Source organism: Microplitis mediator, chromosome 5 (genome assembly GCF_029852145.1).
Source record: "Microplitis mediator isolate UGA2020A chromosome 5, iyMicMedi2.1, whole genome shotgun sequence".
Lineage (NCBI taxonomy): Eukaryota > Metazoa > Arthropoda > Insecta > Hymenoptera > Braconidae > Microplitis > Microplitis mediator.
The window spans coordinates 11,073,902-11,099,004 of NC_079973.1; the positions used below are offsets into that span (position 1 = coordinate 11,073,902).

General features: G+C 31.2%; 1 protein-coding gene across 4 annotated transcripts in view; it reads left to right on the forward strand.

The window, feature by feature from the left end:
* Positions 1-25,103, forward strand: part of LOC130667638 (homeotic protein antennapedia-like) — a 193,115-nt gene that overhangs the window by 117,465 nt on the left and 50,547 nt on the right. For 2 of the 4 annotated variants that reach the window (XM_057469366.1, XM_057469370.1), the window contains exon 3: positions 2,608-2,661. The exons of 1 other annotated variant lie outside the window; for it this stretch is intronic. The gene's annotated coding sequence lies outside the window, so the exon portion shown is untranslated. Of the gene's footprint in view, positions 1-2,607; positions 2,662-5,658; positions 7,312-25,103 lie in introns of those variants that run through there. One more of the 4 variants, XM_057469367.1, reaches the window with a different exon arrangement.

A 25,103-nucleotide genomic window follows, 5' to 3' on the forward strand; every position in this document is an offset into this window, starting at 1 on the left:
TATGTTCAAAATGCCTAATTTTACTACCATCGTCTATGAGCATTCGTTTTTGATGTTAGCTATTCGTCTGTGGCAGGAATTACCAACAGAAATTACAAACTCATCGTCACTTCAAATCTTTAAAAATAAAGTATATGAATTTTTTATGAATAAAGAATCAAATTTTTGACAATTATTATGTTTGCAACCTCTTACTATTTGAGCATTGCATTAGCTACTGTTTCTCTATATAAATTTGTCTAAATTTATATTAACTATGCAAAATATCGTTTAGATTATGTACCTTTATGTATTACGTTATTTTTCTTTCTTTTTACTGAACATAGAATTATTTCCTCTATGTTCTAAAATATATATTATAATACCTACGTGATTAAATAAAACTGTTACATTTTTTTGTACTTGCTATTAGGCTTAATGCCTTGGCATATAAATTAAATATACGGGTTTATTGGCATTGATCGGATTTAGGGTCTTTCACCTTACATGTAATAAAATTGTTGAAATATCGTTTGATTCATAGTAACATTGCGCGTATATTATAATGGTAGCTAATTTGTAATTTATTTGTCGCTTTTAGCTGGTTAACATATTCTGTACATAGTCATGGATAAGGTTCTCACAGGAAACTATATGAATAAATAGTGATCACTAACTTTTTCGATGTAACATACGGCATAGAAAGTGTTACTATCTAAAATTTTCGTAGTTCACACTTCAATTTAAACAATTATTGCTAACTAGTAATTACTAACATTTGAAGTATTTAATAAAAAAAAAAAGTTTCATACTTTGAAACGATTGCAATCTTGGTAGTACTGGCGTTAATGCTCTGTTCCTTAGCATGAAAAAGGCTAATTCATAAAAACACCGGATTCGAGAAAAGACGTTTAAAAATTTCAATCGCTATGTAATTATTCGGAGCATAATTAATTAGCGTAATTGGCTCAATTAATATAACTAATTAATTTTAATGATTCCGTGTTTTTCTATGGTATTAAGAAAATATATTTAGCATTGTTAAAATAAAAAAGTTAAGTTACAGAGTTTTGCCATGATACGCCAGAGCAGCTGATGTTCCTTCCTTTATATGTACATATCATTATCCACACACTCCCTATTTTATAGGACGATCTAAAATAAGATATGATACTATACTTATTTTAAAAATCATGAATTTTATCAATTTTTACTACCAATGGAAAAAAGTTATCTTATTTTGACAATCATTTAAAATATGTGACGGTCGCTCACTGTAACTGAGTAATGCGTTTTTATAATTTTCATTAAAAAAAGTTCAAGTAGAAAAATTAATATCATCTTTCTTCTAACAATAAATTAATTTTTTGAAGACTTCAATCAAGAAATTACATACTCTTTAATATAGTCCTTTTTTTACTAGGTACAGCTCTAATCCATCAATCTTATATTAGTTTATAAAGACTGTTAACCTTTGAAAGTAAATCATTCAAATATATATATATATATACATATATCTAACATAATAATGACACATTTTTATAGGGTTCAAATTTAAACGCTTTTTGTGACATATATTTATGAGGTTAAAATTTGATTTGATAAATGTGTTGTAAGTTTTTTTATAGAAGTCATAAATTTTTCCCTAAATCATCATTATAATTAATTTAATTAATGACTTAACCTATGGTCATTAATGCTCAATAATTATTGATTTATTCATACCAATAGTTAATTGATAATAAATATCAATATTTATTGTTATAAATATTTCTATTATAAATTATTTACTCAAATTTTTGATTATGACAGTTTTACACAAATGAGATATATTTTTCAATAGAAACGTTTATTCTAAACTTGAACTTCTATACGGTGACATAAAATTTGCGAAAGATGTCCCAATTCACATGTAAATTCCAACTACAGTTTTAATGTAATGCAGAACTTGATAAAAGGCTAAATAGTAATGAAGATTTTTACACTCAGTAACTGCATATATTCTAAACAATTATGGTCGTTGCTCACATCAGTAGTTCTGCAGTAACATATAAAGTGTAATATATGCTGCCAAGTGCCGCATGTCTATTAATCAATGCCTAAATAATTGATATTGAAACATCAGTCTCTATTTTGCTAACAATATTTATTAATGTCCCGTAAAAAAAATATCCGTATGTGGCAATGTTGAAAATTGGTCATATATGTTTCATACATGCTTTATACATGTACAATTTTTTTTTTTTACGTGCTTTTACAATATTTAAGAAAAAACAATTTCAATTACGGTTGCGCACAAAAATCGAAAGTATTGTTCTTTTAATTTCGTGTTGAAAAAAATTATACGATAATCGTAAAAATCTCAAAAAAAAAGACAAACCGGCAAATAAATATTTATGAAATGTATGTTCTCATACATCAAATAATTGTATTGTTTCTCGACCCTGGGTGTATAAATTTTAATTCTAGCTCCCTATATTGTTTGGGCTTGAAAAATACTTTATGCTCATCATTAAACGGCTTTAATAAAATCTTGGTTAATTCAAAGAATGCAATTAATTATCATAGTGCTTTTAGTTAAGATTGTAAAGTATGATTGAATAAAATGATGTTATTTTTTTGTTGCAGGTAAGAATCTTCGGAAGTCTTTGTAAATACCGGCTAGAATATTTTCACGCAATGGTGAGTACGTGAAAATAAATAAAAAAAAAACAGTACAAGATTGATTAAAATTGAAATAAAACAATTAAATAATTTTTCGTACTAAACATTCTGTCTGTAAAGCAAAAGTTATTTTAATCAAGAGAAAAATTTCCTGGTAGAAAAGATAGATATTGAGAAGGGGAAAGTCACCGGTAATAGGCAGCAGTAGTGGGAGTAGTTCGGTGCTCGCCGCGAGATCGCGCCCAGCCGCTTGAGGTGTCCCTGGTAAGATATATACTTCAGAGTTCTTAAGTCCCACAACCGAGATAAATTCTTTTCATTTAAACTCCACTACTCTGAAATAATACAACTCTATCCGACAAATATCTATACATATACATCCTTACATAGTCGAATAATTATAAGTCGTATTCTATATGATATGACAAGTGAAATTAATAATTTGTTGATATTATGTCTTTTTGTTCTTTAATGAAATTAAAATATTTATTGACTCAATTTCACTTGTGTGATAGCCACAAATGTCTATTTAACATACCTCAATAGAAATAAATTTGTTAAATTTCTTCTGTTGAAGAAATACTTTGTCCCAAAACTTTTACGTATAGACATGTAAGATACAAAAGGTAATACAGGTAATAACTCATATATTGTTATTCACTCTAAACGTTGTTACCGAGAATTTTCGTCGAGTATTTTAAACGTGATGTTTTGATACTGAATTGATACTGTATGGTTGTTTCACATTCAGAAAAAAGAAAACAATTTGGACGAAAATGATTTTCAGCGTCGCTGTTCCTGTTTTTCGCTCTTGAATTAGTTATTTTGATAGAAAGTTAACAATATCTTTGAGCTAATGTTCCATTGAAGATGATTATTTTTGTTTTTGGGACTTTTTGGTAATCAATTCAATTGTAAAGATTGATCTATTCACCATGGTTTGATATTTCTTCGCGATAGATTAATTGCGGATTCATTGTGCACTCCATTTTAATTCTTAACGATTTCAATGAGGTGCGAAAGAAGAAAACAAAAAGATATTTTACCAGTCAACTTGACGTTTTAGGTATCCATAGCCATAGTTTGTTAGTCGCTTACAATATTTATTGAAGAATTGACGATCGAATCTATCAACAGTTTTAAACACACAGCCGGATTTAAGATATTCGATAATATTTATTAAAATTGGCTTATACTCAGAGCACGTATCTGCGAGATTTAAACTTCGCGTTCGATTTATTTAGCTTCTCTTCACCTCATCCAAATGCGCTAGTCTTTTATTTTCACTTCAGTACTCAGCTTAGATTAAGTACTAAAATATTTACACTGCGAAAAGGTTTTAGTTTTGATAATTCGGTTCTAATCAGTTTTGGATCCAGTCAATTATTATCAATTTGACATATTTTTTCATTATTGATTTGCCTAAAATTTCACTTTGTCTTTTTATTTTGGAATATCGTTATTGATGATTCCATACAAATTACATATATTTTAGTCTTTTCTTATTAAATCGATCTTGTTTCAAATATGGAACCATCAATTTTTTTATATTAAAAAGAAAAAGTGACATCTAAAAAAAAAGGCGGGATATTTTAGAAAAATTTTAAATAATAAAAATTAAATTGAAAGAAAAAACTAAAAAAATAAAACAAAAATTTAAAAATAAATTAATAAGTTAAAAGCTAAATAATAATTAATAATCAAAAAAATAATATGTGCACTTTTGGATTTTCCCACATCTTTTTTTTATTGGTCAGCTTTCTATCCATATAGAAGTGAAACCTCCCGTATGAAAAAACAATATATGGTTAAAATATATAAAAATATATACGTTTGCAACAAAAAAATATATGATATATTATGGAAAATCATATAGAGATTTTGGCCGATTTAACATAAAATTATATGCAGTAGTAAATATATGTATTCCATATATGTAACGTATATGTTTTTTATATTAAGCTATATATACATTTACATTTACCTTATAATATATTGTATTGATATATTTCCTTTGATATTCAAAAAATATAAAATTTTTATATGAAATGAAATATATGGTAGCATATAATTTATATTATATATGACACCATATATTTTTTTTGTTATATTTAAGCATATATTTTATTCGGTGTATGTATATGTTTATGGGTATATATATTCGCATCAAATTAACTAATTTTAAAAATTTTAACTGCAATTTAAAGAGTATATTAAAATTTAGATCTAATTCAATTGGAGTTGGTCAGACGAATAAGAAACTTTTATTTTTCTATACACATATAAATATATGTTTATATATATGATCAGAATATATTTTTCGTATATGATAGAAATATATATTTTTATGTATGATAAAAATATAGTTTTCGTATATGACAAGAATATATATTTTCATATATGATAAAAATATATTTTTTGTATATGATTGACATATATATTTTATATATGCTAATACGGACTCGTATATGATGAATATTATATTTTTTAATATAAAAAAAAATATATCAGAAAACATAGTTAAATTGGCCACATATATTTTCTGATATTTATCATATATTTTGACCATATACGTTATTTTCATTTAAGCTTAAATATCAACACTTGAAAATTGAAGTCAAGTTGAAAGAAAAAAAATATTGTAATAAGGTTACAACACAGACCCACATCATGTGTAGGTATATGTGTGAACAAGTGGATATTTGTGAGCGAAGGCTTTTGTTGACGCACAAAGGAATGGCGTGACGGTTTGCAACAGTACACCCTGTTTTCCAAAGGGGTATGTCATGCTACCGTGGCGAGTTTCAGGGGCGGCAGCGGGAAAAAGCACCAAAGAAGGGATAGAGAAAAATATAAGTAGGTGGGGGATTCGGTTGGCACCCAGAGGGTGGGTGAAGCTCAACGCATGTGCAGGACGTCTCGCGTCGCGGCGCTTTCTGGTCCCTCTCGGAGGCTGCGAAAGCGCCGCAACGGAATTCGCGGATCACAGTCATTTCATCTCTTGAATAAGATACGTGACCGCGGTCCGCGTATTTACGTTCTTTCTCATAATACATGGCTTTCAATAGTGCCACGGATGCCAGTCATCTTCACCTCAGTTTTCCCAGTTCATTGGAATATATACAATAAAACAATGCGTAAATTCCACTCAATCCTCCAGTGAACTTCGTTGTATAAACCAATCCTTGTGCTATTTAGAGTAAATAATAATCTAACAAAGTTTATGTTAACCTCTAATGTTAATAATTTATGTATCATTAAAAATAGACAATAGTCTTACATTAAGGACTTCGTAATCTGATAAATAGGTGATTAATTACAATAGTACCTGGATAGTTGAAGTTATGATAAAAGCGAACTATTTTTATTTAAGTGAAAATTTTTACATGGACCAATTAGTTAACTCGGCTACCTGGGATCATATTGATTGAATAATTCCCTACTCAGATACAAACCATCACTTGATCCAATCACCGAACGGCAAATTCACATTGTCAAAAAAAACTCAATTTCCGAAATTCGTTGCATTCCAACCCACAGTAGCTCATATTTATTTTCATAAATTAGCTACGTATTTTACAATGTATCACTTCGAAGTACGAGTGAGTCTATAAATACTCATTAGAACCTACTCTGTAATTAATTTTAATTTATTTATACTCTGGTATTTTTTTGGATGGTACAAAAAATCACTTTTGAAGGGAAAGTCAATTTTGTTGATAAATTAAATAAAAGTAATTAATCATCCGATGGAAATCACGGGTGAATCAATTTCAAGACGGAACGTAACGACATCGCAATTTGTCGTCACGCTTGGATCATAAATTTGTGATCATGGACTTGAAATACATGATACCATAAAATCCAACAGTCACATGCGCCACTAAACGAATCGCTCGCTTATTTTTTATTTTCTTCATCGGCAATTGAAACCAACGGATAAAAAAAATCTTAATAAATTATATATCAGACCTAAACTATATTGATACCAATAACGATTACAAAAAAAAAGTTGTAGTCAGACTATTCCGTGAGGACAATAATTGAATAGTGTTTTGGATTTTCATGTCAAGAATCCATCAGAGACTCGAAAGTGCTCGAAAATAAGGAATGCTATTGTGTGTTATGTTGAATTAATCAGAAGTGTTAAGTTTCCGTGATAAAAAAGTGCTGGGGGAAAAAAAGAGGTGATGTTTAATGGACCACCGACGGGTCCATCACCCCTAGAGCAACGAGATCGCCTAGTCGGGACTAATGGTGTCAGAACTGAATCATCGGAAAATATTTTTCCAAGTAACAGACAAACAAACAGTAGTACGGTGATTGTTGTTGATTGTGATAGTGGCGGCGGTGATACCAGTGCTGAGGAAATTGACTTTAACGGTCTATTGGAAAGGTTACCGGTATTTAGGCGGCCCGGTCGCAGCTGTAGCAGAAGTAGCTGCGGTAACAGGTGCCAATTGAGTCACAGTTTTCAGCCACGACGGAGTTCAGCGCTGGGGCAAATACACGAGCTCTGGTTCAGAGAAACAAGGTCGAAGACGATACAGTCGAACGTATAACAACGGCCCTGAAGACGCGGGCGCCTTTAACTGCCCCCTCTATTAGGGGGAGCATCGAGTGGCGACGACGCCGACGGAGACGGAAGAAAAAGCGAAGACGACGGAGGTGAGATTCATAAATTGTCTAGTAGACTCATTTGCAAAATTGAATATTTTTTATTTTTCAAGGACAAAGGTCAAAAAAACACCTTTTAAAACTAGAGGATATCAATTTGCTTCCTGATTGCAATTTCCCATTTAAATAACATGGAAATTTTTTTTAATTTTTTAATTTTATAACTCATTAGCAAATCAGTGTATCGGAAAAATCAAATGATATTTTATCAGAAATTGAACGCTCTACAAAAAAAATCTCTTATTATTTTTCGATAAATTTAATTTTTCAAAAGTAATTTGAGGTCGAAGTTGAATTTTTACTGTTTTTCCACTTTTCTGGTGAAACTATCAAACTTATGACAAAATGTCATCGGACCTTTTTTGTAGGCCGTTTCATGCCTAACAAATTATTCTTATTGAGTTTTTCGAAATTTCTGAATCCTCTTCCGTTTTTTGCTAGAATTAAAATCAGTCATAATACGACTTTTGAAACTGATTAATTTTGAATCCAAATATCTATAGAGCATTCAGAAATTTTGAAAAGTTAGTGAGAGATAATTTCTTGGAAATGAAACGATCTACAAAAAAAGTCTTATGACATTTTGTCATAAGTCTGATATTTTCACCAGAAAAGTGGAAAATTAGTAAAAATTCAGCTTTAACCTCGAATAACTTCTGAAAAATCAAATTTATCGAAAAATGACGAGAGATCTTTTGTGTAGAGCGTTCAATTTCCGACAAGTAGTAATTTGATTTTTTCGATACACTGATTTCCTAATGAGTTATGAAATCAGAAGTTTTCCATGCAATTGAAATGAGAAATGGAAAATCGCAACCAGGAAGTAAACGTTGATATCAAGAGCTCTAATTTTAAAAGACATTTTTTCGACCCTGCTGATATTTTTAGAGTGCACCCTTGAAAAAAAAATAGTCAATTTTTTTGAATCAGTTTATTGTTTACGTCATCGATATTACGTATATTTGGTATATAAAATAAATAATAAGAGTTATACATTACGTATAAATTTAATATGATGAGAAATGTTTGCTAATCATTTTTACGGTCTGAAAGTCTCGGGCCGTCACGGTGGTCGCGCCATTCCAAGTTCATTACAGAAACCGTACGTGCCGATAAAAGGATGAGAGAGAAAGAATTAAGGATCGTTGGAAAATCATTGCTTACCAGGAAGTCAAGAGATCTCTTATCGCTTCAGAGTCTTTTGCGATACGTAGAATTCTCCGTGCCGCGTGCCAACTACGTTCCTTAATTCGCTAACCGCTCTTAATTGTAATTGTGCCGCGGCTGAATTCCAAAGGACCTCGCGCCATTGCTTACTCTGCCTGGCAAGAAACACAAATTCCATTGTTAACCGTAATTCATCGCGCTTCTTGCACACTTGTCTGAAGACTTGCCGAGTCAAAGTTGGCGAATAAGAACAAGAGAGAGAGAGAGAAAGAGAGAATAAGCGATAAACCAAGTAGTTGACTGTTTCAACTAAAATGCTTTGACTTTGCGTTTAACAGCGCGTTACAATTTTACTTTTTATTCGCGCACGTTCAACAAATTTTATCGACGTGCCAATCGAATACCACAATGGTGCTGCTCTTATATCCGTTGATTTTTTACTTCGCTACTGTTTACCACACACGTCACAGCCACTTACCGTAAACAATTTCACCATTTTGTGGATCGAAAAACTCAGACAACTCTGTACCAGGAAAAATTAAGTTCCGAACAGAGAGACTCGCTCATTTATTATACTGTACAAGTATTCATTTACTAGTTCACACATATATCTATTAAACTTAACATAAAACTACATAATGGAGTCAAAGTTTAAGTAAAAGAAAAACAGATACACGGAGAAAATTTAATTAGATTATATACGATAATCATAATTATGATTAGTTTTAATCTCATAGTCATGAACTCTAATTAATTAAGATTACTCAATACATCTAGCCCCATTCTCTTCTCTTTCTAACAAATATAAATAACATTTTTCTCTGAATTCAACTAAAGTTTCTGATAACATTATATTCAAATGTAGTGGAAACCTAAACATGCAAACCTTCTCAATAAGACAATTTATAGATAAATTGAGAAAAATGTAGACAGTCCGAACTGGGAATCGAACCCAGACCATGTCGCTATTGCGCCGATTGCGTCTGATGTTCTTAGTTATAAATATAACGAGTGACGACGCATTCCAAAGTCTACAACCTGTTACAATAAAAGAATTAAAATATGCATCTGTACGTGCAAATGGAACTTGCAACGTATCAGTTCTGTTTGGGTTTCGTCGCGACGCAATATGAGGCCTTAATTTTAAATCTGAACAAAACAAACTAGGTCTCAGAAGACATAAAATTTTATCAAACTTGCACAATATTAACTGCGCTCTTCGAATGTCTGGTCATAAACATCCTAAATGCTTTCTATGTCTTGAAATGTGAACACAAATCTCACGCAATGATTTAGCGATATAATTAGAGAATTACCTAGTCCTGCTTTTAAATACGTAAATAAACATGCACAATAATCAAAAATAGGAAATACAAGACTTATACACGGAAAAAAATGATTGTCAATAATTGTAGTTCAACTTCTAATTATTTATGTCATGTTCAATAAATAATGTCGTTTCAATCAGTAAAATTATGATTTTAATGTTTAAACTGCTATAATTAACAGTTAACCGTTGAAATATACTGCTTGACTATTTCAAATTACTACTTGAACCTTAAAAAACTACAAGACACTTGTCAAAAAAATGCATCTGTTATTAATTTCTCACGTTCTACTCAGTAAAATTTACTGAGATTCGGTCTAGGCGCGCTGTTGACGAGAATCTCAGTAATATTTACTAATTTTTTTTTTCCGTGTAACAAGTTGACGCTTAGATTGCAACTTAAATTTATATCATTCATTTTTATTTTATGTAATGCAAATGCAGAGCGCTTTTTAATGTTAGATATATGTTAATTCCAAGGCATAGTACTGTCGAAGGTAATACCTAAGTATGTATGAAGAAACTATGTCAATCAAGGTATTATTAACAACAATCTGAATTTCTTTATTCTCAATAAGTTCATTGGTTCTAGAATTAGTTTTTCAATTGAGAATGATAACAGTAACAATTGATGGTGGTGACGATTACTATCGGAGATGCTAATTGTGACTATTAAAGATTATAATTGTTACAACCGAAGATGGTAACTGTTACCATTCGAAGTTGGAAAAATTCTGAACCAAAAAATAGGATAAATTCATATAAATTTAAATCCTTTATTTATATCAATATTTTAGCTATGATCTTTTTGTCCTTTAAATAATTAAAATAAATAACTATTCAATCGTTTAAGTCCAAATATAATAACTTTCCAAATATTGAAGCTGTTATTGATAACTTTAAATAATTGGGTATGATCATCAAAATAGCAATCATCCTAGCATTAAGTGAAAATCATCACATACACAGTTCAACAAAGAGAAAATTACATGTAGACAAGCTTCAGACTGTAATGCCGATATTTAAATTCTTTAATAATTTAGACAGTAATTATTTTTTGGTTAGATGGTAACTATACTGCCATCAGGTTATTAAGAATTACGATGTTGATAACAGTTGTAATTAGTTAAGATAATAAAAGTGATAATTTCTGATTATATCGGTAATTGTTGATTTTTTCATATAGTTGGTAGATACTACAATTCAGATTGTTTATCTAATAATTTAAAAGATATTCACTACTATCGAATTCAGTTTAAAAATTCTACCATACCTCTAAACTTTTACTATAAAATTCTCTCCGTGTAGGCAGTGGAACTGGCAATATTGGGAGAAAAAAAACCTTTTAAAGATCGGAAATCTTATTGGTTGATGCAATAGAGACCATTTGCATTTTATGTTACTTTACACTTCCGTTGACAGTATTGTGTATGTGTAGGAAAAGAAAAACGAGGGGCTGACGGCCAAACAGGAAATTAAAAGAATGGTCAAGGGTGATTGGAAATTTGATGAAGGGTGCTGCTAACAGCTGAGGGTTTAACCATTTCAAACTTCGAGATAATTATTTCGATAAGTAGTGTTGAAACAGAACAATACTGTTGAGCATACATAAAACAGTTTCGGGTACGATCAATGACATCTTGTAGAGACATATTTCTTTCTACGTATTATAAACTTAGCATTCCATTTAATGGTGACTGTTAGATTAATTTATTATTGGATCCTTATAATCTTATATTTATTTCCGCATTGAACAAAAAAAAACTTATGTTGCGAATTACCGTCAGTTCACTAAAACGAGACGCGTTTCACTCAAATATTTAGCGTCGTTGAGTCAACGGCGACTATAGTGAGAAGACTAAATCAAGTTTGCAGCATATAGTTCCGAAAAGTATATCCTACTAAAATAAAAGACTTTTGATAAAAAGTTGTATGTGCAAAAGGGACCTGAAGTCTATCAGTTCGCAATGGATTTCTACGTGAAATTACATTAGATCTAAGTTTTAGTTGATGATTAAATAGACTAGGTCTCCCAAGACACAACACTATAAAACTCGCACGCACTGAGGTATAATCTTCGATTTCGTAACTTTCGCCATCTTAAATTACGTCTGTGGTGTGATAGATGTTCATCGCGTCTAAGACGCAAAATAAAACGCACACAATTATTTAATGACTCTGAAAGTGATCTTCCAAGATCATACGTCAAATTAGTAAACACACACGCACAGTAATCATATATCGGAAGGATCAGACTGACTACAAGTCTACGCTTTAAATCTAAATTTAAGTTTGCATCATTCATCCTAATTTGATATAAAGAATATGCAGCACGCTTTTTAATATACGCTATTTGGCAGTGAATAATCTCAAAATTCTAAAGAGGTGCAATTACATCTGTGCTTAGGACCAGTACAATGCATATGACAGTTATAAATAAAGTAGACTTACATATTAACAATACAGTGTATTGTACATCAAGTTATGTATACCCCCAGGTAGAAAGTAATCAATGGAATTAGCTTGTATTAAGCTAATTTTATCAGTTTTAGCTTAAAATTAGCTAACAACCTATGGTTAACACAAGGTTAGTTGGTAACGCTTTGGATCGCTAACATAAAGCTTGCAGTTTTAGCTTACATTAACAGTGACAATTCAGCTTACTATAAGGTTAAAAATATATTTTATTCTTAGCTAGAATAGATTTGGTAATTTAAGTTTGAAAACATGTTTACAGAGAAAAATTTTTTATTATTATTTTTTCTGTACGCATACATCAGATATTGGGCATTAAATGTATAGTGTTATATATATTTTAGAAATATAAAACAGTAAATGTTCTTTTATGGTAGTCGTTCATCGTTTTAACAGTAATTTATAACGTAATCAGTTTTATGCTTGTAATGTAATGACGTTCTAAAAAATTCAAATTTTTTTATCATGAGCATTAAAAACTTGTGATTCAATAATTTAAAAAATTAAAACTTACTCACTTAGTAAATATTTTTCTTTATATATGTTGCAAATAAAATTGAACTCATTTATCACTTATAAACAATGACACAAACTCCTAATTAACCTCCAACTTTAGTTTTCAATGTACGCTTGGAGTAATGTTAGCAGATAAGGTAGTTTTAAGTTTAGAATCCAAGCTTAGAACGAATCTTATCATACGCGTGGAAAAAAGCTAACAGAAAGGTATATTTGAAGGTTAGTTACACTCTAAAGACTTGTCATTGAATTCATTCTAATAACAATCTAGAACAAAGCTTACAAAACAAGACTTAGTTGTTAAGCTAAAATAAAGCTATTTTGAAGTTTCAAACTTGTCCGTCTAAGACAATTTTCTACCTGAGCCACTTTTTGAATTAGTGACATACTTTTCACTAATAAACAGCCTATAGTCACCATTTTCACTATTCCAAATTTAAGAGAGTGTCCCATTTAGTTTTACGAATTACTTCTTATTGTAATTTACAAAATTGACTGCAATTATCACAATAGTTACTATCATACTCACGCGATTTCATGTATTAAATCTCTCATGTAACATAGGCCAACGATGGATGAAAAAAAATAGTTGTTGCGTATAGATATAGCAGCTGCATATAAAATAAACGTGTAGGTTTAATTTAATGTAGAAAAAAAAGTAAAAAAAATACTGAATAATATGTCTGATTGGAAACTATATAAGTGGCAAAGCGTGTGGTTGTTCCATTACTAAGTATATTAAAGTTGGCTGTATATACACACTTTGCGTGTCGTTAATCTTACTTTCGATGTGATGATTTCAATGTTCAAAAATAAACGCTGATAAAAATATAACCAGGAAAATCGATTAAAAATATTTCGTTGATAGCTTGATACTTGAATTTTCGCATCGAGTCTAACATTATAGCAACATCAGCGGGTACGAAACAAACCACCAATTCCGACAACTTTATGATTTATTCCGTACGAATGTGATTTTTTCGTCTTCTATGCTTTTTCTCAACATAATCTTCTTCTCTTCTATTTCTGCCTGACTTTCGACTTTCTTCGGAACATAACTCTTCGAGTCAGACCGCGAAATTTATAACTTATGATATGATCTATTAAAGCAAACGTTCATTGTCGTCATATTATTAATATTATAACAGTCACGCAAATAGTGTTGACTTTATATACAACTTGATGCATCAAATAAATTATAATCATACTTCTTTTTTTTAAATATTTACTATGTCAATTATGAGAAGTATTTTTTGTTGTTATAATCATTTAGAAGCGTAATAACGCTAATGATTAATCACTCTAGTCATCAAACGAATGAATAAATAAAGAAGTAGCTGGAAGTGACAAACACGAAGTGTAAAATGGTACTTGCAGTAGTTGATAGGGATGGGGCAAAATGGGCAACCCCATAATTTCATAGACTGTAAAAAAAATAGGGTAAGCTCAGGCGGTGTATGGGTTAAAATTTTCGGTCTTAAATTTCAACACTGGAAATGGTGGGCGTAAAATGTGTAATTTTTACATAAATTACGTGTAACATAAATACACTGGTCACAAAAATTAAGGGATATAAAAAAAATTCTAAATTTTTGAGTGATTTTCAACATGATGTAACTCAGTGAAAAATGGTCGTAGAGTAAAAACAAAAACAGCAAATTGTAGCCACAAATTTCTAGTTCTTAGATCTGGCCTTCAAATTTTTTTATCATGCACGGCTCCGGAGTAATTCTAAGAAAACCGAAGCAAAAAAAATTTTCCAATTTTTGCTCGTCTTTAAAAAAGTCTATGGGCTTGAATAAATCTTTTTTGATAATCTGACCTTCTGAATCTTTTAGAAAATTTTCTGCCTTTTAATTTGCTGTAGTTATTTAAATAAGTAAATAGCAAAATAAAATTTTCTTAAATTTTTTTCCATGCAATAAATTTTTTTTTCTAATTTCTATGCGTCGAAATTTTTTTGACACCGATTTAACACAAGTGTTTTAACACCACTAAATTACACCGCCTACACCGATGTTATTTCATTTTAACACCATGTGGTGTTATTTTATTTTAACACCACGCAGTGTTATTTTATTTTCACACCACACGATGTTATTTTATTTTAACACCGCTCTTTTTACAGACTTAGAAAGAAATTTAATTTTCAGAAATTTTTTTTCCACCTTTTTTAGGGGGTGCCCCATTTTGCCCGCAAAGAATGAAATTTTTTTTTTCAACAGCAGCTCAGAATGTTTTCTATTCACTTTGAATATCATTAAAAAAAATTTCATATTTCCTTAAATACACTGTTTTGCCCCCACCCCCACCTCGAATATGAAAAAGTTTCGATACGATATGAGTATGATGATTGAATGAGATGGATAAAAGCAAGTGATTTTAAAGTAAGCAGAAGAAGGAAAGGAATAAGGCTCGATTACAGCCCGAACGGATTGTAGCCGGGTACGAAAGAGGGTCTGAACCTGGTGGTCATAAATTTTGATATTATACATGCTTCGGCCAACTCCGCGGGAGGATAAAGGAAGATACCTTACCACCCAATGACGCAACCAACAATACCTCTCACGAAGCTTCAACTTTTTTCTTATTTTCTTTTCCACTCTTCTTCCACTAGTCTGTTTTTTTCTTTATTCTTTAGTTTATACTTGTTCGTGACAATGCACCTCTTGCGTAAACTTTCACCAATTTTTCCTTTTTGGATATTGTTTCGTTTCGTTTCTTGCTCTCTTTATATTTTCTTTTCCGGGCCATAACTATTGAGGAGTATTCTATAACCTTGAATCGAGGTGAAATCCGTCGTCAAAAATTTCTTTTGTCCTTCTACGTTTTCTCTTTTTTTATTTTTTACATTTCACAGTATGCTAGAATTATTCACGGCGAAAATTATTTTATTTTTTTTTTACTTCCCAAGGTCAAATAATCCATATCTGATTTTTATAGTCTATTTTTTTCTTCACTAATATTAAGTTAGGATAAACTCAGCTAAATTATATGTACAGATATAATTAATTTTATTTATACCCCATCTTCTGAGATATTTTTCGAGATATATCAAATTAATCAATAAAATCATAGTGCTCGGTTCATTTATAATTAATCATTCAACGTAGGATTATACAAGTAAATGTATATATGTATATATTTCAGATCAACAATATTATTTTTAACAATAAGTAAATTTTTTAATAATTTTTTTTTTTTTTTAAATTACTTTTTTTTAAAAGTCGGTGTAATGTATTGGATATTATCACTTTTATAAGCTTTTGATTGGTTTGTAAAGAAATTCCTAATATTTCTACTATTCCTATACACAGAAAAGAAGAATTTTTTGACACAAGAAATGTTTTCTTTCCCCGGAAAATTTTTTGTTGGCTCAAGAATTTTTTTCTTCGTTCAAAAAAATTTTTTCTTGCCTCAAGACAACTTTTTCTTGTCTCAAAAACATTTCTTCTTGTTTCAAGACAACTTTTTCTTGTCTTAAAAAAATTTTCTTCTTTCAAGGAAATTTTTTCTTACCTCAAGAAAATTTTTCTTTTTTAGTTATACTGCAAAATATTTCTTGAGGCGAGTAAAAATTTTCTTGGGGCGAATAAAAATCTTTTGCACCAAGAAATCCTCTTTTCTTTGTGCATACAAAAAAAAGAATTTCTTGACGCAAGAAAAATTTTGCATTATGAAACGAAAACAAAAATTATTTTTCTTAGCTCAAGAAAATTTTTACACTATGAATTGAAAACGAAAATTTTCTTGAACCGAGAAAAATTTCTTGAGACAAGTAAAGATTTTTTTGCATTAAGAAATTTTTTTTTTCTGTCTAAATCTTTCAAAATTTCGATAGAATTTCTTTCGACTTAAAGTATAATATATTTAATAATGAACACAAATGTGCAAAAATTTTTAGTGTTTAAAAAAAAATAGTCTCAATTTTACTATGCCGTTATAGGTTTTTTTTCACTAAACGTTGCGAGTTTTCTGTTTACAGTTTCTATTTATTTGTGACTAACACAGTAGTGTAAACACGGTTCTCTACAAAGTAGTGAATATAGATAGTTCTCTTTTCTTATATATTTCCGGTATTTTCCACAGTTATAAATCAATCCAGTTTGTAGAAAAGTTCTGTGGTAAAAATAAATAAGCGGTCGGCAAAAAAAATGGGTTGGGGTTGGCTGTACTCAAATATTGTCACTTAAAGAATTTAAAACTGAAAACAGAACAATAAAGATTGAGAAAGTAAAATTCAATCGTGAAATAACAGGTATTATAATGTTGACCGTATACAATCCCAAGTCCTTTACCGAACGACCTTTTCGTTCCATGAGAATCAATAATATGCAAATTTACTCTGTATACTCCTGCAGTTGTTTTATAAATAAAATTTCTTCATTTCCGTTTTTGATGCCGATAAATTTTATGAAAATTATAGTTTGCGTATTTTTTATAGACAATTATTCATATACTTTTCATAGTTGATATAATTGCAATAATACATCGATTGTTGTTATCCTTCTTTGAAGTTTTCAATGCATAGTTAAAAATTCTGTGTTAAAACCAACATAATCTGTGGGTTACACGGAAAAAAAAGAACTGTTGCTGTAACAGGAAAAAAGTTTTTTAATCATTAACAATTTCCTATGCTCGTTATTATAAAAAATATACGTGAAGTTTTTTAAAATACGTTGAAAGAGAGAAACCAGTGATAAAATTTGATAAAATAGAGAAAAAAAATTTTTTTTTAATTTTCTAAAATCGAAAAAAATAGTAACCATCGAGAACCCACAACCAGACCGGTCTAAAAAGTTGTGGATTGAGTAGTAGTTTACTGCAAAAAATTTTGAAGAAATTCAAAATACGCACTCACTTTAAAAAATGCAATTTAAATTTTAAAAATAAAAAAACACGTATTGAAACACTTAAAATAATTTTTTTGTATTTTTTTTTCGAAAAGTACATGGAAAAACGATAGTTTTTTATTCAGTAAGTATTTTGATTTGAACCATTCCCTAAGAAGTTATCAGCAAAGAACCGTAAAAAAACGGTTTTTTTTTTTCAAATTCAAAATCTTTTAAACGGGTTATCAAAAAAATCTCAGTTTTTGATGGGTACAGAAAAATAAAAAAAAATTGAGAAAATCAAAAATTAAAATTTTTCAAACCGTCCGATTTGGCCTGGAATGCCCCGTATATATTAAGCAATAATAATTACTATCGAATATCTTTGTATTGATATATTGTGATTGGTATCACTTGGGTTGTATGTTGTACGGAAAAACGACACAAACTTGTACATCTCCTAAATTTTTGTCTTTACATTGTTCCAAAACACAAACTTATTAAATCCAAGTTATTTTCGTCAAGTGTTGTAAGATGGATAGCGCGTGTGTTTTTTAGCTACGTCAGTTGTCTAAAGCAGAGTATAGCGTAGTGGTAGAAGGAATAAAAAGAGACGGTAAGAAACATCGTTGTCAGTTTTGTCGCCAAGCACATACTAGTAGAGTAGTAGGTAGAGAGCAGTAGAGCGCGTGTCACTTGAATATCGTGCCCACGTTGTCTCGTCTCTAAACGAGAAGTTGCAAGTTCTCTTGCTTGAGAAGAGTAAAGAGTAAGTTGGCGCGACTGAAGGAAGGAAGCTCGGGTCTCGCGAAAACGTCGTGACGCCTTTGGGGCGCCCTGTCTCGTTAGCTCGAGATTTATGGCTTGCTAATTGCATTGGCCCAAACAACACTATGTCTTATACCTAAATCCAAGCTAATCGATCACAAAGAATAATTCTTTTCCCTAGTACATACACTCGAACCTACAAATATTTTTTGTTATTAAAAAATCTATCACATTGAATACCCGATGACAATAATATAACGTCAACTCTGCCCCATACAAAGTTGCCGAGCTTCGAAATTTTCCCATAGATCGGCAGATGCCTGGTTTGCAATGATTGACCAATAAATGGCTAACTATACTGACCTGTGCATGGTCAATCATCGGCAGCCGTCTTTTTACGTATAAATACGGCGCACAATTAACCGCCGTTCGTTGGCCAACGGTTTGATCGAGTGCTCTTGATACCGAGCTTTGGCCGATGATTGATTGCCACGATTGGCCAATGCTTGCGACTGCCATGCTTGGCATACCGTTATCATCTGATATTTAGCCGATCTTCGGCCGATGCTTCAAAATTGGCAGCCATTCACGACCCAGTAATGGGCCGATTCTTTTTTTTTGTATGGGGCATCGACCGAAAGTTCATTCAATGTTATGATCATAACTCTAACTAGCTTCAAGGTAACAGATACTCTACACATGTAAGAGGTTTCAGTGTTGACGTATTTGTTTTCTGACTTATTATAATATAGACGTCTTTATTCAGAAATGATCCTCACATTCCTTTAGTTACTATTGGGTTGTATTTACGTACTTTTTCTGATATTACGATAAATTTCTTGACTATTATCGTGTTTTGGAGGACAATATAAGAATGACATATACACGGACAGAAAAAAATTGTAGCATTCACTATCGTAGCGTAATATCTGCTATTATTTGTATATAGGAGGCTCTGCTTTGCTAAATAGTAATTTTGACTGTTAGGAAAGATAGCTCTACTGTTTTAATTGGTATTAAAAACGACTAGTCGCAGCTGCGTTAGATTGATAATATTACTGACGCAAGATGGTAACGGTTACTATTCGACATGATAGGAGTATATAGTGTTGCGAGAACGCAATCGATTAATCGAATATTCGACTTATTAGATTCAACAATCGATTAGAATAATCGATTGTTAGCAATTCGGTAGTGAAACTTTAAAGTTGAAGTCATTGAACAATCGATTGTCTTAAAATAAAAATAAAAATTTGAATAGTAAAAACAAACTGAAAAAATCATTATCTATCATTTAGTCTATTTTGGCACTTCCAAAAATGATAATTTAAAGACATACAATCGATGATTTCACAATCGATTGTTCACTATACGATTTTGCAACTTTAAAGTTGTTTTTTAGTACCAATTTAGCCCTTAATTATGTAAGATCGTCCGTAAGGGCAACATTGAGGCCTAAAATGGAATTACTTTCTACACAGCTCTCAATCTCCGAAGCCCAACTTATCCCTCAAAAACTTCACGTAGTATTTTGAGGTCCGAACTGGAATTTGTTTTTTGACTCGGGCACCGTTACCTACAAATTTTGAATAATTTTTACTATTTAATTCTCTGTGTCTAAAACAAATTTAGCTTCAATAAATTTAAAAATACGCACAAAATAATTTAAATACGTACAGAAATTAAGTGTACAAAGGATTCGTTTCAAGGCAGTTAATTATCTGTTTTTTTTTTGTTTTAAAAAAAAATATTTTTTACATATACACAAAATTAAAAAAACGTAAGATTCCATACTAAACATGGGAGATTGTGTGTACGATATGATATCATAATAACAGATGAACATCACCCGGTTTATTCTCATGGAGATTCCAAAGCGTATTTTTTTTATCTCTTTATATATTTCTACTGCTTTCACACGTTAGAAACTTCAAACATTATAAATTATAACTATAGTGGGTCTTTATGTTTCGTTGGTTGTACATGTAGCTTATGTATGTCATTGCTCCCTCACTTGGGTTGGTTATTATGCAAATATTAAGCATACGAAAACTACCACCTTTATATTCATGTATACATAATCATAATGCGTGCTCTTTAGCGAATGTGCGTTTATGCGTGCATAAATTCTTCGATGCGCTTCAATATTGTATAATATATGTCTTAACTATGGTTATATATATGTTGGAGGAAGATACGGATGTGACAATTTATTATTTTAATGGACTACTTGTTTTATCATGGTATATAAACCATATCCAATATATTAATTCATTACATTGTACATCTCAATCAATGGCAGTTAATACTATTATGCTAATATAATTTCAGTGGTCTGTCATAATCATACTGCTGTAATTTACAAATTATTATTTACATAATGTACATTTAAAAAATTTTTTTTTAACAATAATTTACACACTAATAATTTTATGGTGAAAAATGTCTATAACTTCTACACAATAAAACAAGAGACCCAAGAACATATTTTGCAACCCAGAGAGTAAGCCAACGTTTTCTGAGTTCAAGAAAAAAAAATTCTTACTTCCAAAGAATTTTCTTAGTTCAAAAAAATTGTCTTGAACAAAGAAAATTTTTTGCAGCTCAGAAGAAAAGCCGAAATTTCTTAGTTCAAGAAAAAAGTTTCTTCGTTTAAGAAAAATTGTCTTGAAAAATGAAAATTTTTCTTGAACGAAGAAAATTTTTTCCAGCCCAGAACAAAAGTGAACATTTCTTAGTTCAAGAAAAAAGTTTCTTCGTTCAAGAAAAATTGTCTTGAACAAAGAAATTTTTTTCTTGATCGAAGAAAATTTTTTGCAATCTAGAAGAAAATCTAAAATTTCTTAGTTTAAGAAAAAATTTTTTTAGTTCAAAACAATTGTCTTGAAGAAAGAAAATTTTTCTTTAACGAAGAAACTTTTTTCTTGAACGAAAAACATTTTTTGCAGCCCAGAAGAAAATTCAGAATTTCTCACTTCAAGAAAAAATGTCTTAATTAAAAGACTTAATTAAATTGTCTTGATCAAAGAAAAATTTTTTTGAACGAAGAAACTTTTTTGCAATCCATAAGAAAGGTCAAAATTTCTGAGTTCAAAAAAAATGTCTTAGTACAGGAAAAATTGTCTTGAACACAGAAAATTTTTTCAATCCATAAGAATAGACTACTTTTTCTTAGTTCAAGAAAAAAATTTCTTAATTAAAAAAAAATCTTGAACAAAGAACATTTTTTCTTAGGGCCAGAAAAAATTTTCTTGAGGCGAGAAAAATTTCTTTCGTCAATAAATTTTTTCTAGTTCTAAGAAAGTTTTTGTTTTCTAATCATAATGCAGAAAATTTCTCGCGCCAAAACATCTTTTTTTTCTGCGTGTAAAATTCACATCATAGATTCTGTTGAATGTCGATAAAAATTTCAAGTTTATTACTTTTATCTGATTAATTTCATACTATTTCTATACATCTATCAGCGTAACAATGTTTCTATAAATTTTTAATGCAAAAAATCCTGAAAAGTTATCAGAACGTCCATAATATAATGAGGAACTATTTGATAGATAATTGAAATAAAAACGTAACTGTTAAGAAATACTTAGATGATTGCTTATCTTGAGCGAATCAGCTTAATAAGTGCTCCTAAGGGAGTTACACAGAGGAAGTAACGGTTGCCGTGACCCCTATTCTTTCTCCAATATTTACGACCGCCATCACAGATGTATGAGGGTGGAGATTCTGTTCCGTACTGCATATGGACTCAAATTTTTTTTTCTTTCTTATTTTTTAGTCCCGAATTTTATGAACTTACATTTTTGTTTGTTTTTATTTCACATAATTTATTATTGGCGTAACATGAAAGGCATTTAAGTTTTTAGAACTTGTCAAATAATTGAAGCATATATATTTTATATATTTATTATAAATAACGATTGAAAATGACAGGTATGCAATTTATTGTAAATGAATAGCTCGAGTATCGGTTGGTTGGTGGTATGATCGATTGTATGATTTCTCACACGTTGAACGTCTGTTTTGCTAACGGGTCGATAGGTCAGCGGCGATAAGAATTTTTCGACAAAGAGAAGGTTAGAAAAGTCCAAGTATCGAGCGATGATTCACATGACTGAATCGATATTATAATGCCATAATATAATAACGTAACTACACCAAGATACATTTAAACATTGTGGCAAGGAAGATGTGGTGGTTGTGTCGGTGTGATGTCTGCCAGCCAGCCAGCCGGCAGGATATCATCCACCACCGCTCCTTTCGTTCAAGGCTTTCATGAAACGGACGCAGAGAGGGCGGTTATAGGGCAGCATATAATTATCGAGAAGGTAATGGCAGTAATAAATCATAGGCGCCTCTCTCCCTCAGACTTTCCTTCTTTCTTTCCCCTGTACCCTAGCCGCCGGTCAGCCCACGACCGTCAAAATGAATACGTATGAGAAATCGAGTTAGAGGATTGGATAGAGTCATCATCAGTTGGCCACGGTTCCTGGGAACGCACTATGCTCATGGCTTCCATTTTCTATGGTGAAAAAAGTACATCCCCATTGTCACGACCAGATGGTTGTGTTAATTAGAAAACTGAAAGAAAATTTTAAATGTTAATTAAAGAATCTGATATTTTCATTATTATTTTTTTTTCTTTTTTTTACAAAGAATGGAAAACTGTCGTGTACATTCGCTATTGATCTTTTTCTACTGCAGGGCTACACGGAAAAAAAATCTTTCTTGGCAAAAAAAATTTTGCTTGACCTAAAAAATTTTTTGCATTATGAATTGTGAAAACCAAAATTTTCTTGAGACAAGAAAAAATTTTCTTGAGCTAAGAAATTTTTTCTAATCTTCAGAAAATTTTTGTTTTCATTTCATAATGCAAAATATTTCTTGCGCCAACTATTTTGAACACAGAAAAAAAAGATTTGTTGATACAAAAAAATTTTACTTGGCTCAAAAAAATTTTTACTTGCCCTAAGAAATTTTTTGGATTGTGACTTAGAAATGAAAATTTTCGTGAAATCAAAAAAAAACTTTTTGCGCCAAGAAAATTTTCCTACACAGAAAAAAAATTCTTGACTGAAAGTAAATATTCTTGATTCAAGGAAATTTTTTTAAAAATCTCAATTTTCTTGGATAAAGTACAAATTTCCTCTGACCAAGACGAATTTTCTTTAACCAAGACAAATTTTCTTTGCTCAACACAAACTTTCTTGGCTCAAGACAAGCTTTCTTGGCTCAAGACGAGTTTTCTTGGCTCAAGAACAATTTTCTTGACTTATGAAAATATTGACTTGGTTCCGGGAAAAGTTTGTCTTCTCAAATATTTTCTTGACTAAAAATAATTTTTTTTCTGTGTAATTTTGCGAAAATTTTTGTTGTTATTTCATAATGAAAAATTTTTACTCGCCCCAAGAGAATTTTCACTTGCCCTGAAAAATTTTTTGCATCAAGAATTGAGCAAGAAAATTTTTTTGGGGCGAGTAAAAATTTTCTCGAGCAAAAAAAAATTTTTTTTCTATGTAGTGAATAGTTTTCTGACTCCTGATGTCCTAAACACACTGACGTAAAAATCCCTACAACAAACAACACAAAATGCCCAAGTGCGGTTGGTATTTGGGACCAGCATTCTTATTCCGTGTTATTATACGCTGCTGTAGGGATGGAAACCGACAATCCGATTACACAAAAATTGTATAAAGAGTCGAGACACAAAAACGAGCTCATTGTCTGGATCGTTAAAAATCCGGTTATTATATATAATATTACAGCGAGTGATTAAAGATTATGATTAAATTAAAATACGTAAAATATAAAAGTTTTTGTTGAATCTCTTGGTATCTTTTGTACATGCAGGGCTAGAGCAGGGGGCGGATGAGGAAGTAACTGAGAGGGGAATTTTGTCGTTGAGTGAGCAAGATCGAGAACGATGACGAAGAGAAAGGGACGTGGCGTGTGCAGAGTAAAAGGAAGGGGAACTATAGTTCATCAGGAGGGGGTTGGTTCGAAATCGAGGGGTTGGGTTGGGGTGCGCTGACAGCTCGATGTTCCCGTCCGTTCGGCGCTCGACGGGAGGATACGGTTCTCTGCACACATTCACACGAGTACGCCACCGAAAAACGATAGGCGCATGTGTGTGTGTGTACATTACTAGGGTCAAACAGATATATATTACACACGTGCGTGTTCTCATATATGTAAGAACACGCATCAGTTTTTCAAAGTGTTAGTGCCGAGCTGTACGTCCCTCTTTTATTTCTCACATCGTTTCTCGTCCCCTCTCTTCCTGTCCCATTCTATCCTTCGTTGGTTTCTCTTCATGTGTGTTGTTTCTCATACGAGCTTCAATTCGTTCGCTTGCTTTATCTCTCTCGCTGTCATTCACTTTTTCCTTCTCTTGCTCTAGTGTGTTTTTCTCTGTGACTGTGCGTCCGCCGTCATATCGCGTAGCTCCGTTTCTGTCTGCATTCATCGAGTCAGAAGGTCTGACACACCGGGGTCGTATAGGCTGCGTCGAACCGGCGTCTCGACGTGGGCGCGCATAACCGCGGTTCCGCGATTATTTAGAAAACGCTCCCCGTTTTCGAATATCCACGGGCTTATTATAGATCAGTTAATAATATGTTTGTTACGTACTAATGCTTTATGCTCTGTGTTGTAATAAGTTTGAAAAAAAAAAAATTATTGTTTAAAAATGTTTGTAA